Source organism: Polypterus senegalus, chromosome 15, assembly GCF_016835505.1.
Source record: "Polypterus senegalus isolate Bchr_013 chromosome 15, ASM1683550v1, whole genome shotgun sequence".
NCBI lineage: Eukaryota > Metazoa > Chordata > Cladistia > Polypteriformes > Polypteridae > Polypterus > Polypterus senegalus.
Window position 1 is genome coordinate 45,983,490 of NC_053168.1, and position 12,594 is coordinate 45,996,083.

Below are 12,594 nucleotides of genomic sequence, written 5' to 3' on the forward strand. Positions count from 1 at the left end.
ACTGGTTGGGTCCCAGTTGCTAGTCAAACTCTCTGGAATTTGCATCATGTAACACCATTAGGACAATGTAGTTTAAGCCACTGTCTAAATAGTCTCTTTGTCCATGTTTGCAGATACATCTCAAACCCTTCCCTTTGTGATTTCTACAGAATCTCTGGTTTATGAATATTATTCCTGGCTTTGACCCCTGGTGATTTGGCTTAGATGCACATTATAGCTGATATTTTGGCTTTGACTCTTGCATCACTCCTTGACTATCTTTGTCTCCTAATAAATCTCCTAAGCAATACAGTGTGAGGGTTACTATATCAAGAAAAGCTTCCCTGCTGGTGAGCTCACACACAGTCAGTGGGCCAAGGATGGGCCAATGCTGAGAAGGCACTCAGAGCAGTCTGGTGTCAGTAAATGATGACGTGAGACTGGCTTGTATCGTGTAAGAGACATCTGCAAGGAGCCTGACTACCCACCCTCCCATAGCAACAGACATTCAGGTAAACTTGCAATGGGATGCTGGATGACTGGAATGTGCAGTAACCTTGGGAGTTCACAGGCCCAGCTGACTGGAGAACACGATGCAAAGATGTGTGGTGCAATGGATTGAGAAAGTTTTCAATAAATTCGCAAATGTACATGTTCATGGCACACATTGTTTACCTTCATACACGTGAGTTGCACAAGTCTGCTAATGAAGTGAATCCCATTGTGGCAGCAGTGTGCCCATCTGTAACTGGGCTTATCAGTGGGATATTGCTCCATTCCAGGAAGGCCAACAGGACTCAAACGAGCTGAGAATCTGCAGAATAAGAAGGAATAAGCTGTTCATAGTAACCATTGGCTATTTTGCAACAACTCTGGGACACTTTGGAGTCCACTTACTGTAGGTCAGCATGCCTTTACCACACTTTCATATATCAAGGGATTCAGGCTGTCATGGTGTAATAACTGTGCTATACATTGTAAATAGTAACAGGCTCACCATGGATCAGCCACATCACGAGGGGGTTTGTACTTACTAGCAAATTGACCTGCTGAGGCAAAGGAAAGTTTCTGTGGCCACAGGAGCACCAGTTGTTCTTGTCTGTTGTGGGATAGAGAGGTCACTCCATTGCCCAGTGCCATAGATTTAATTCTTTCCTCTGAAATTCTTTAAATGTATGGGGAAAATGTAGGAATCTGGGTTCAAAATCATGAAATGGTTACTGTCTTTATGGAGCTTGTACTATCTCTCAATATCTACATCCTTTTGAAAGGGTTTCTTAACCAGACACCAAGGGTGAGTGGGCTGATGGCCCAGTTGTTAGCACTTGTGAGTCTGACCAGCAGAGTTGTGGGTTTGATCACTGTCTGTGTGGAGTTTGAAAAGTTTTCCCAAATGTGAACTGGACAGATAGACTTGTGAATAGCTGCAGCTGTGCCACGGTATATGTGTCCTGTGGTGACCTGATGTTCTAATGCAGGATTGCTGCTGCCTTGTGACCATTTCTGCCAGGATCTAATATAAAACACGCATTTAGAAAGACACAGAGATTGAGAATATCAGGAAGCCTAACCAAGTGAAGAAATGCCAATTGCACGCTAGCTGAAGGTCGACTTTTCTCCCTCTTAATCATACACGTTTAATCCTGTGAGGGTATATCTCCTGTGCTGCACAACTTCAAAGCTCACTCTCTCCATTCAGCAGGCTCACGTTAAGTCTGAAGCTCATTTGCAATCCTCAGGAAAACGGAAAAGTCAGTCAGCAGATCCTCAAAGGCAGCTGCACATTTCACAGACCTCTTGGGGTTTCCAACTGTGAAACAGCAAACCGTCTGCACACAGGTGCATTTCATTTACTGCCGCCTTTCACAGAATAAAAGATCTGATCACGGTGCAGGCTGAAAGCCAAAAGGCGACCTGTGGCCGTTGACGGCAATGAAAATACTCATTACCATAGCAGTGGCTCTTTTACAATGTGAAGGAAACAGTCAAATAGAAATGTGAAATCCTCAGGAGGAGGGTGAGAATAAAAGTGTCAGGAACGTGTTGAGCATGATAAAGATGTGGCCTTTGCGGGGCAGGTGAGGCTTAAACCAGGGGCATTCACTTTCTGAAGACAATTCCTGCTTCTTCTGGCTTAGACTCAAGGCTGCTTAGCTTTTTGTACCACAGAGGGATCGTCACAAATGGTGCTGAATCCTGACAATAAGAGCATTAGAAGATGAGCAGTCAGGCCCAAAGATGCAATATGGGATCTCCTCTACAATCCCCTTCATGTCTGTTCAAATCTTAATTATCTGAGGAGGTTTTGCACCCCTTTTGACCTGGAAGAAGCTGAGGCCTTGGGCAACTGGACTCAACTTTGGTGATTTGCTCTATTTCACACAGTAGTAATGTGATTAGCAGTGGCTCTCTTGCTGATTTGTCAACTGAAGGTCTATTCACCAGCAGCTTTGTCAGCTTCTGAGCTCTGATGGTGCCACACATTTCCCTCCAGGTACTCACACTCTGTGTCAACAATGTGAGAAGCCATTGCTGACAGCAATGGGTACAATGCAGCAAACTGCAGCAACGGGCAAACTCATGAACTCCTTTGCAGCTGAGAGATGCCAAGCCACACAGCAAGAACCTGTTTGGGTTGGAGAAAAAATGCTATCTGAGCCGAGGGAGGACATGTTGAGTTAAAAAGGCAGGCATAGGGGTTCAAGTGTCTCTGCTGCCCCTCTTGACATGTCATGAAGCAAAACTTTCATAAAATGGCAGACAAGCTGGAGGTTGTGCACAACAGTTATTTTTTCCCACATTCCTGTTGGAACACATTTCATTTTTTGTTTAGTTTGTGATCAAGATATACACTCAAAATGTTTTTTTAATTAATAGTTAGGAGAGACACTTTAGGATTGGTAAATATTTCACTTTGAAGTTCATACGATTTGAGTATTCTTGTTTGTTAATGTTGTAAGAAGTGATGTGCAAAAAGGCAAGTTTTGATTTGTATATAGATCCAAGGAATAGGAACTAAAATTCATTTTGCAGGCAATTTAGTAATTTTGCGAAATGTGAAAGGGTTTCATTTTTTTATTTTGATTAGGAAGCAATGATTACTACTCCCTGAAGCCACATTCTCACTTCTGTGCTTACTTGCATTCTCTCTGCAGCTGTCTTATGCATGTGTTCCGTGCCACCCTGGTAAATCAGTTCTACTGATGCCTCTCATTCACATCAGCACAAGGAAATGCAGTACACTTTTTAAAATTGCAACATGCAACATATATTCCACATGAACAGGCACCATATCACACCATAATGCACATTACTGTGTTTTCTCGATAGCAAAGCATCACTATAAAGAAAACTGCCACTGCCAAACCCCACTCCTCCTTGGTTACATAGTAACTGTCTTATGTTAGTTGAGGATTTGAACACCTCTTGTGATTTTTGTTCCCTGAAGATCTTTATTTAAATAATGACAGGACTAAATACACATCATGTTGTGAATGCATGAAATGAAACACAATATATTTTGCACATTTGTTTGTGAAGTAATACACTGAATTTCACTGGGAATTAAATTTTGTGTATTATTATTTATAAGGTTTAATTAACTAATAATGTATTACAGGAGTTAATTTGTGCAAGAGCCTTTATCCTGTACTTAGTAAAAAGTGCAATACCAAAGGTTTTTGAAATGACTTGATAAAAGGCACAAAATGAGACAGATCAATGGATATGAAAGGTATCATATACTGTATAATAGATAAACAGATAAATATGATAGATACTTTATTAATCCCAAGGGGAAATATGTATATTATAGAAACCAGTTCTCAATTGGATTGAGGTCAGTACTTTGACTAAACCATTCCAAGACATTTAAATGTTTCCCTTTAAGCCAGTCCAGTGTACCTTTAGCAGTATGTTTAGGGTTTTTGCCCTGCTGGAACATGAACCTTCATCCCAGTCCCAGATATCTGGCAGACTGAAACAGGTTTTCTTCAAGAATTGCCTTGTATTTAGTGCAATCCATCTTTCCCTTAGTCCTGGCCAGTTTTCCTGCCCCTGCCAATGAAAAACACACCCACAGCACCATTCTGTCACCACAATGCTTTACTGTGGGAATGGTGTGCTCAAGGAAATGGGAAATGTTGGGTTTGTACCACACATGGCATTTCCCAAAAAATTCAGTTTTATCCTTATCTGACTAGAGAACTTTGTTCCATGTGATTGGGGAGTCCACCGCGTGCTGTTGCGTAAACTCTAATGTGTGTTCTTTAAGCAATGGCTTTTTTTTTCTGATCACTTTTCCATAAAGCCCTGCTCTGTGTAGTGTAGAGCTGAAAGTATTCTTATTGACAGATTCTCCTCAACTCTGCAGTGGACCTTTACAGCTTCTTTAGTATTATCCTTGGTGTCTTTGTTGTATCTCTGATTAATGCCTTCCTTGCCCAGTCTGTGAGTTTTGGTGGGTGGCCTTCTCTTGTCAGGTTTGTAATGGGTTTGTAGTGGTGCCATATTTTTCCATTTTGTTATAATGGATTTAATGGTGATCTGTGGGATATTCACAGTTTGGGAATTTTTTTTATAGCCCAACCCTAATCTATACTTCTCCACAACTTTGTCTCTGACCTGTTTGGATTTTTCTTTGGTCTTCATGTTGTTTGCTTAGTGGTTTTGCAGGGGCCTTTCAGAACCAGTCTATCTATACAGTGTAAATAAGGAGAGCAGGAGACTCAAAAAGATTTGGGGCATGACCACCCCCCGTACACTGAAAAAGCAGCAAAATAAATGCGACTTTACAATTAAGCTCAAAACAAAACAGCAGTTAGAACATAAGTGACAGGAAGCGGAGGTTCCAAGTTGGCTGGAAAAGGAAATAATGTCTTAGGTAGGTGGGTTCTGAAGGGAAGTCGTCATCAGGAAAAACCGGACGTGACATCATCAGAAGGTGGGTTAATGGTGACATCATTGTTTGATTGTTTTTTTGGCTGGTCTGCAGATGGACAAAAGGAGAGATGTTTAGGTGACAGTGCGAACCCATGGTCTGGCTGAGCAACCCCATTAGCCTATCAACCTATTATTCTCCCAACCTCACGTGTGTGACAACAGACATCATATGATAGATTATGTGACACTTTGATTGCACACATGTGGGACCTAATTAACTAATTATGTGACTTCTGAAGTTAATTGGTTGGACCAGATCTTATTTAGGGGATAAATACAGTACATATACACTCACAGCTTTTTAGCTTTTACTTGATTTTTTTATATATGCAATATATTTTAATTTAATTGCATCCATCCATCCATCTTCTTCCGCTTATCTGAGATCGGGTCGTGGGGGCAGCACCTTGAGCAAAGATGCCCGGACTTCCCTCTCCTCTGCCCCTTTTTCTAGCTCTTCCAGGGGTATCCCGAGGCGTTCCCAGGCCATCCGGGAGACATAGTCCCTCCAGCGTGTCCTGGGTCTTCCCCAGGGACTTCTCCCAGTTGGACAAGCCCGGAACACCTCACCAGGGAGGCATCCAGGAGGTATCCTGATCTAATGTCCGAGCCACCTCATCTGACTCCTCTCGATGCGGAGGAGCAGCGGCTCTACTCTGAGCACCTCCTGGATGACTGAGCTTCTCACCTTATCTTTAAGGGAAAGCCCAGACACCGTGCGGAGGAGAGGAAACTCATTTCAGCTGCTTGTATTCGTGATCTCATTCTTTCGGTCACTACCCATAGCTTATGACCATAGGTGATGATAGGAACATAGATCGACTGGTAAATTGAGAGTTTGCCTTACGGCTCAGCTCTTTTTTCACCATGACAGACTGATGCAGAGGCCGCATCACTGCGGATGTCGCACTGATCCGCCTGTTGATCTCACGCTCCATTCTTCCCTCACTCGTGAACAAGACCCTGAGATACTTGAACTCCTTCACTTGGGGCAGGATCTCGTTCCCAATCCTGAGAGGGCACTCCATCCTTTTTCGGCTGAGGACCATGGTCTTGGATTTGCAAGTGCTGATTCCCATCCCAGCTGCTCCACACTCAGCTGCGATCCGATCCAGAGAGAGCTGAAGATCATGGCCTGATGAAGCAAACAGGACAACATCATCTGCAAAAAGCAGTGACCCAACCCTGAGCCCGCCAAACTGGACCCCCTCAACGCCCTGTCTGCGCCAGGAAATTCTGTCCATAAAAGTTAGGAACAGAATCAGTGACAAAGGGCAGCCTTGGCAGAGTCCAAATCTCACTGGAAACTGGTTAGACTTACTGCTGGCAATGCGGACCAAGCTCTGACACCAGTTGTACAGGGACCAAACAGCCCTTATCAGGGGGTCTGGTATCCCATACTTCCGGAGCACCCCCAACAGGATTCCCCGAGGGACACGGTCAAACACCTTTTCCAAGTCAACAAAGCACATTTAGACTGGTTGTGCAAGCTCCCATGCACCCTCCAGGACCCTGTTAAGGGTGTAGAGCTGGCCCACTGTTCCACGACCAGAACGAAAACCACACTGTTCCTCCTGAATCCGAGGTTTGACTATCTGATGGACCCTCCTCTCCAGGACCCACGAATAGACATTTCCAGGGAGGCTGAAGAGTGTGATCTCTCTGTAGTTGGAACACACCTTCCGGTCCCCCTTCTTAAAGAGGGGGACCACCACCCCAGTCTGCCAATCCAGAGGCACTGTCCCCGATGTCAATGCAATGTTGCAGAGGCGTGTCAACCAAGACAGTCCTACAACATACAGAGCCTTGAGGGACTCTGAGCATATTTCATCCACCTCCAGGGCCCTGCCTCCAAGGAGTTTTTTGACCACCTCGGTGACCTCAGTCCCAGAGATTTGGAAGCCCACCTCTGACTCCTCAAGCTCTGCTTCCACATTGGAAGGCATGTTAGTGGGATTGAGGAGGTCTTCGAAGAACTCCCCCCACCGACCCACAATGTCCAGAGTCGAATTCAGCAGCGCACCATCCCCACCATATACAGTGTTGACACTGCACTGCTTCCCTCTCCTGAGACGCCGGAAGGTGAACCAGAATCTCTTCGAAGTTGTCTGAAAGTCGTTCTCCATGGCCTCCCCAAACTCCCCAAACGAGTTTTTGCCTCAGCAACCACCGAAGCCACATTCCGCTTGGCCTGCCGGTACCTGTTAGCTGCCTCCAGAGTCCCACAGGACCAAAGGGTCCTGTAGGACTCCTTCTTCAGCTTGACGGCATCCCTCAGCGCCGGTGTCCACCAAATGGTTCAGGGATTGCCGCCACGGCAGGCACCAACCACCTTGCGGCCACAGCTCCGGTCAGCCGCCTCTACAACAGAGGCACGGAACACGACCATTCGGATTCAATGTCCCCCACCTCCCTCGGAACATGGTTGAAGTTCTGCCGGAGAAGGAAGTTGAAGCTACTTCTGACAGGGAACTCTGCAAGACAATATGTTTGGGCCTACCAGGCCTGACCGGCATCCTCCCCCACCATCAAAGCCAACTCACCACCAGGTGGTGATCAGTTGACAGCTCCGCCCCTCTCTTCACCCGAGTGTCCAAGACATGTGGCCGCAAATTCGACGACACAACCACAAAGTCGATCATCGAACTGAGGCCTAGTGTGTCCTGGAGCCAAGTGCACATATGAACACCCCTATGCTTAAATATGGTGTTCGTTATGGACAATCCGTGACGAGCACAGAAGTCCAATAACAAAACACCGCTTGGGTTCAGATCGGGGGGGGTGGGGGGCATTCCTCCTAATCACGCCCTTCCAGGTCTCACTGTCATTGCCTACGTGAACATTGAAGTCTCCCAGCAGAACGAGGAAGTCCCTTAGGAAGTATGCCCTCTAGCACCCCCTCCAGGGACTCCAAAAAGGGTGGGTATTCCAGACTGCTGTTCGGTGCATACGCACAAACAACAGTTAGGATCCGTCCCCCCAGCCGAAGGTGGAGGGAGGCTACCCTCTCGTCCACTGGGGTAAACCCCAATGAACAGGCTCCAAGTCGTGGGGCAATAAGTATGCCCACACCTGGTCGGTGCCTCTCACCAGGGGCAACTCCAGAGTGGTAGAGAGTCCAGCCCCTCTCAAGGAGATTGGTTCCAGAGTCCAAGCTGTGTGTCGAGGCAACTATATCTAGCCGGAACTTCTAGCTCAGGCTCCTTCCACTTTAGAGAGGTGACATTCCACTTCCCAAGAGCCAGTTTCTTTCCTGTAGCCGAGGATCGGATTGCCAAGATCCCCGCCTTTGGCCACCAAGCAACTCACACTGTATCTGACCTCCTTGGCCCCTCCCATAGGTGGTGAGCCCATGGGAAGGGCTAATTATTAATTCCATTTCAACAATTTGTAACTCTGTTACAAAAATCCAAACAAAAATCTATTTTAATTCCAGATGCAATGTGACAAATGCCATTTTTTATGGGCACCACCATCTTATGTAGCAGTTGCTAGAATGAGTTCTGGTTTCTAGGCCAAAACATGTAGAAGCTGAGTAAGCTGGCATTGCATAAGACTCTTCATCCACAGTGTGCAATTCTGGTTACCACACTACAAGAAAGACATGACTTAAAGATGTGTCCTACTGTGACAGACTCAGAGAATTATAGCCGTGTAGCCTTGAGCAGAGGAAACTGCATTGGAACCTAATTCAGGTCTTCAAAATTCTTAAAGGCATTCATAAAAGTAGATCAAGTAAAATTTCTTCAACTAGATGGTGAATCACGAATTTGAGGACACCACTGGGAATTAAGGGGAAGAGCATTCAGGACTGAAGCCAGGACGCATTTCATTATGCAAAGAAGTGCAGCAATGTGAAACAAACTACCCGAGACATGTAGCTGAAGCAGATAATTTGACAACCTTGATGACCTTTTAGAAGTGTCTGGTTGAGATTCTGGGACAGCTTAGCTATCAGCTCCACAAATGAGCCTGATGGACTGAATGGTCTGTACTTGCTTGTCAAATTTGTTATGTTCTTATGTTCTCAAGGTGTTGTAAAACATAATCTTCTTCTAACTAATGAAATTCACCCTCCACTATTAACCCTTAACAGGTCCCAGGAAGGATATAACAAAAATATACAGCTTACCTGATCTCCAATGTCAAACATTGTTAGCAACAACTGTGTCACAGGCCCAAACCAGCTCTTCTGCTGCTGCTTATCAAAGGGGACTTGCTAATCCTTCTTCTGATACATAAACACTTTATGGTCAGCCAGTAAAATCCCTGGTGCAATTTGCTCTCTCCTCCTTTCCTGATTGTTGACCTCTGTGTTGTATTCTATGCTATTCTTCCCTAATTCAAAAACATAATCTCAGCAGATGTCTTTTATAAAACACTGAGCATCACTGCTCACAGTAAAGGACAGAGTAGCTGTAATTTGTTCAACCTTTATACACAAGGAATTAAAAAAGGAATATCACAGGTGCAGTTGAATAAAACAAAATGACATACAAAGAATAATTTGTAGATATCATACATAAAATTCAAAATTCACGTTATGTATCTTTGTTACAAAATGATATTTGATTTTTCAGATATCCACAATATCTTCAGAACTCTGTGGTCCTTGGAGGTAAAGGGATGGCACTAATACAGATCTCTCTCTTGGCATGGGTAATTATACACTGACCAATGCTAATTGATACAACTCTTAAAAAATCTGGTTTGCTTTAACCTTTTAAACCCAAACAGATAAAAAGATAAATCAAAACGGCTTGAGTGAAAAAACAAATTGCCTGAAACATTGTAGGTTTACAAGCAATGAACTTTAGTAACATCTTTCCCAGACCCAGAGTAGAGAAGACGGCCAAAAAAAAAAAAAATCAATCCAAGTATGGGCCAAAGATCTTCTTAGCTTTTTCCTTCAGCTTGGCCAGGTTCCCATTTGCAAAAGGAGCAGTGTGACCGAGCCGCCCAATGTGCCGCAAGCTCTGCTTGACCGCATCCATGGCACCCCACGCTAAACTCACACAGACGCTTCTTATCTGAGCAAAAGCACATTCTTCCTTGTAAGAGCGCCGTGTGAGATCAATCAGAGCCGTGTCAGCCTGTCCCAGCCCCATGTGCTGCTTTTTCATTGCTAACCTCATTAAATAAAAGCAACGAGTGGACATTCCAGCATTTTACTATGTCTTAGGGACGACTGAGAATGGAGATGAGAGAATAAATAAATGGACAAGGGATTCACTAACTAATGATAGTTTTTTCAGGCAAACTAGAAAGAAAGATGTCTAGCAAACCCCTCTTTTTATCATGAATCTTAGTTTTTGACATCTTAGACTCTGTTTGCCTCATTTATGGATTATTTTTAGATTTGCTCTCTTTATTGTTTTCCATGGTTATGCATTTTTTTCGTATCCTTGCTATGTTGATCTTTGAATGCTGTGTCCATAAAGTTTACAGTTGCTTCTTCCATTTCTAATCACATGATGTATTATGCAATTTCAAATAAAACATTGCTACCGTGAGGACTTTGCAACATTTAATTTGACAACAGTTTTTGTTTTGTATATGAGCATTGACAGCTTTTTTTGGTCTTTTTTCCACTCTTCCTTCTACCCATGCAATGATTCTGCAAGCTCCTTTTGTTCCTTCCATCTCCTGGACATTTTGATGTTGTATCTCTTATTTCCTGTACTCCTTTGTCTTGCATAGGAGACCCCTCTCTTTGGTTGTTTTAATTAATGTTTCATGTTCTCCTCTTATTTATTGTTCTCCCATATTTTTCTGTATTATGACTTCATTTTGTTCTTGGTATTCCAGTTTCCTCTGACATCCCAAACACATACAGGAATATTATTGATTGGTGACTGACCCTAAATTGGCTTGCTGAAGGGGAGTTGTGTTTGAGTGTGCTCAGTGACAAATTGGTATTGATTGTTTCATAGATAGATAGATAGACAGGGGAAATGCAAGGGGAAATTAAAATTTTACAGAAGATCCCAAAAAATAAAATAAATATACAGTAATAAAAATAAACAACACAAAAAAAACTTGAAATGTCTGGCTTGGATAACAGAGAACTGCTGCTGTCAATGGAAGGCTTGTAGTTGACAGTAAGAGAGACCTGCTCGGATTGTACCACAGATTTATATCTAAAGTCATTAATATTTTCTTGTAGTGTCCAAGAATGAAACATGCCTAATAGATTCATTGAAGTCACCAGCATTCAGAATGGTTCATTATTAAGTTACTGGTACAGAGTGAATCATTTCTGTTGTTTAGTCGGCCAGGGTGAATTAACTTACTTTCCTGTGCAAGTGACTGGATGAATTCAGTCCACATTTTAATGTCTTGATCACACATTTTAGTTTTAATTGTGCTAGTCCTTTTTTGACCATGGCACATTTACAAAAATATCCATTACCCCTCCTACTTTTTCCACTTAGTCTGATGAAACCCATTATCTTGGACGGCTGGGGGCTTGCCCGGCCAGGATGCCTCCACGATGGAAGGAGCAGGGGAGGAGGTTTGGCCACAACAGTACCTCCCCCATAACGCTAGGTGGCAGCCATTCTGAATGACAGAGTTGCTTCAGATTCCTGCAGGCCTCCATGGGAGTTGGAGTTTTATAGAGCCCTGTTGGGATCTGCGGGTGCCGCTCGGGGGTGCTGCAGCAGACACTGAGCTCTGGAGCACAGCACTTCTGTCACACGCAAAAGTGCTGCTGGAAGTTCATCACAGAGAACCTGGAGTACTTCCAGGTCCCTTCTGTAAGGGGGCAGTGGACACTACTTGGGGAGCCAGAGTCGGGAGGAGGGAGATGAAACTTGCTAGGGAAGAGTGGAGGAGAAAGGAAAAGAAAAGAAAGAGAAAAATAATTTTGTGCTTGCTGGAACTGTGTTATAAAGAACAGCAAATGAAAAATAAAATCTGTGTGCATGGATTTGTGCCTCCTGTGTCTGTCTGTGTCGGGCTGGCGCAGTTTAAGCGCCCTCAATCTTCCACACCATCCAGCATTAAATACCTTAGTAGGTCAAGTACTCTTAAGGAACGTCCTTAGGCCTATCAATTCTGCCCTTGTCCTCCTTCATACCTTCATCCAGAAGTTCTCCTGTCAAAGTATATCTCTTTTCACCTTTTTTATGGTTGCTGAAAATCATATTCAAACTGTCTGCATTTCAACCCAAGTCTGGTTGTACCCACTGTAACTAGTCCTGTTTCCATACCTCATATTGGCATCGCCCAAATGTTACCTCAAGACACAGAAAAGTTATACAAAGTGTTTTGATATCAATTCAAAGCCCAACTTATGAAATCAGAGTTAAGGTATTCTCACATTTGTTTAGTTATGTTTCACAAAGTAAACTTTCTAATGAAAGAAATTGTAACAATAAACATCTCTATTGTACTATTGTATTGTATTGAGTATTACTTGTGTTCTATTCTGTGTTTTTTGACACTCACTGCATGCCTAACTTACCTGGAAATGGGTTCCCCCTTTAATTGCTTTCCCGAGATTTCCTCAATTTTTTTTCCCTACAAGGGTTTTTATTTGGGAGTTTTTTTCTTATCTTCTTATAGAGTCAAGGCTGTCAAAGCAAATTGTGACACTCCTTGAGTCATTTTGGGATATACAAAATAAATTGTATTGTATTGTTGATATGTCATGGACTCCTGTCATTGGGC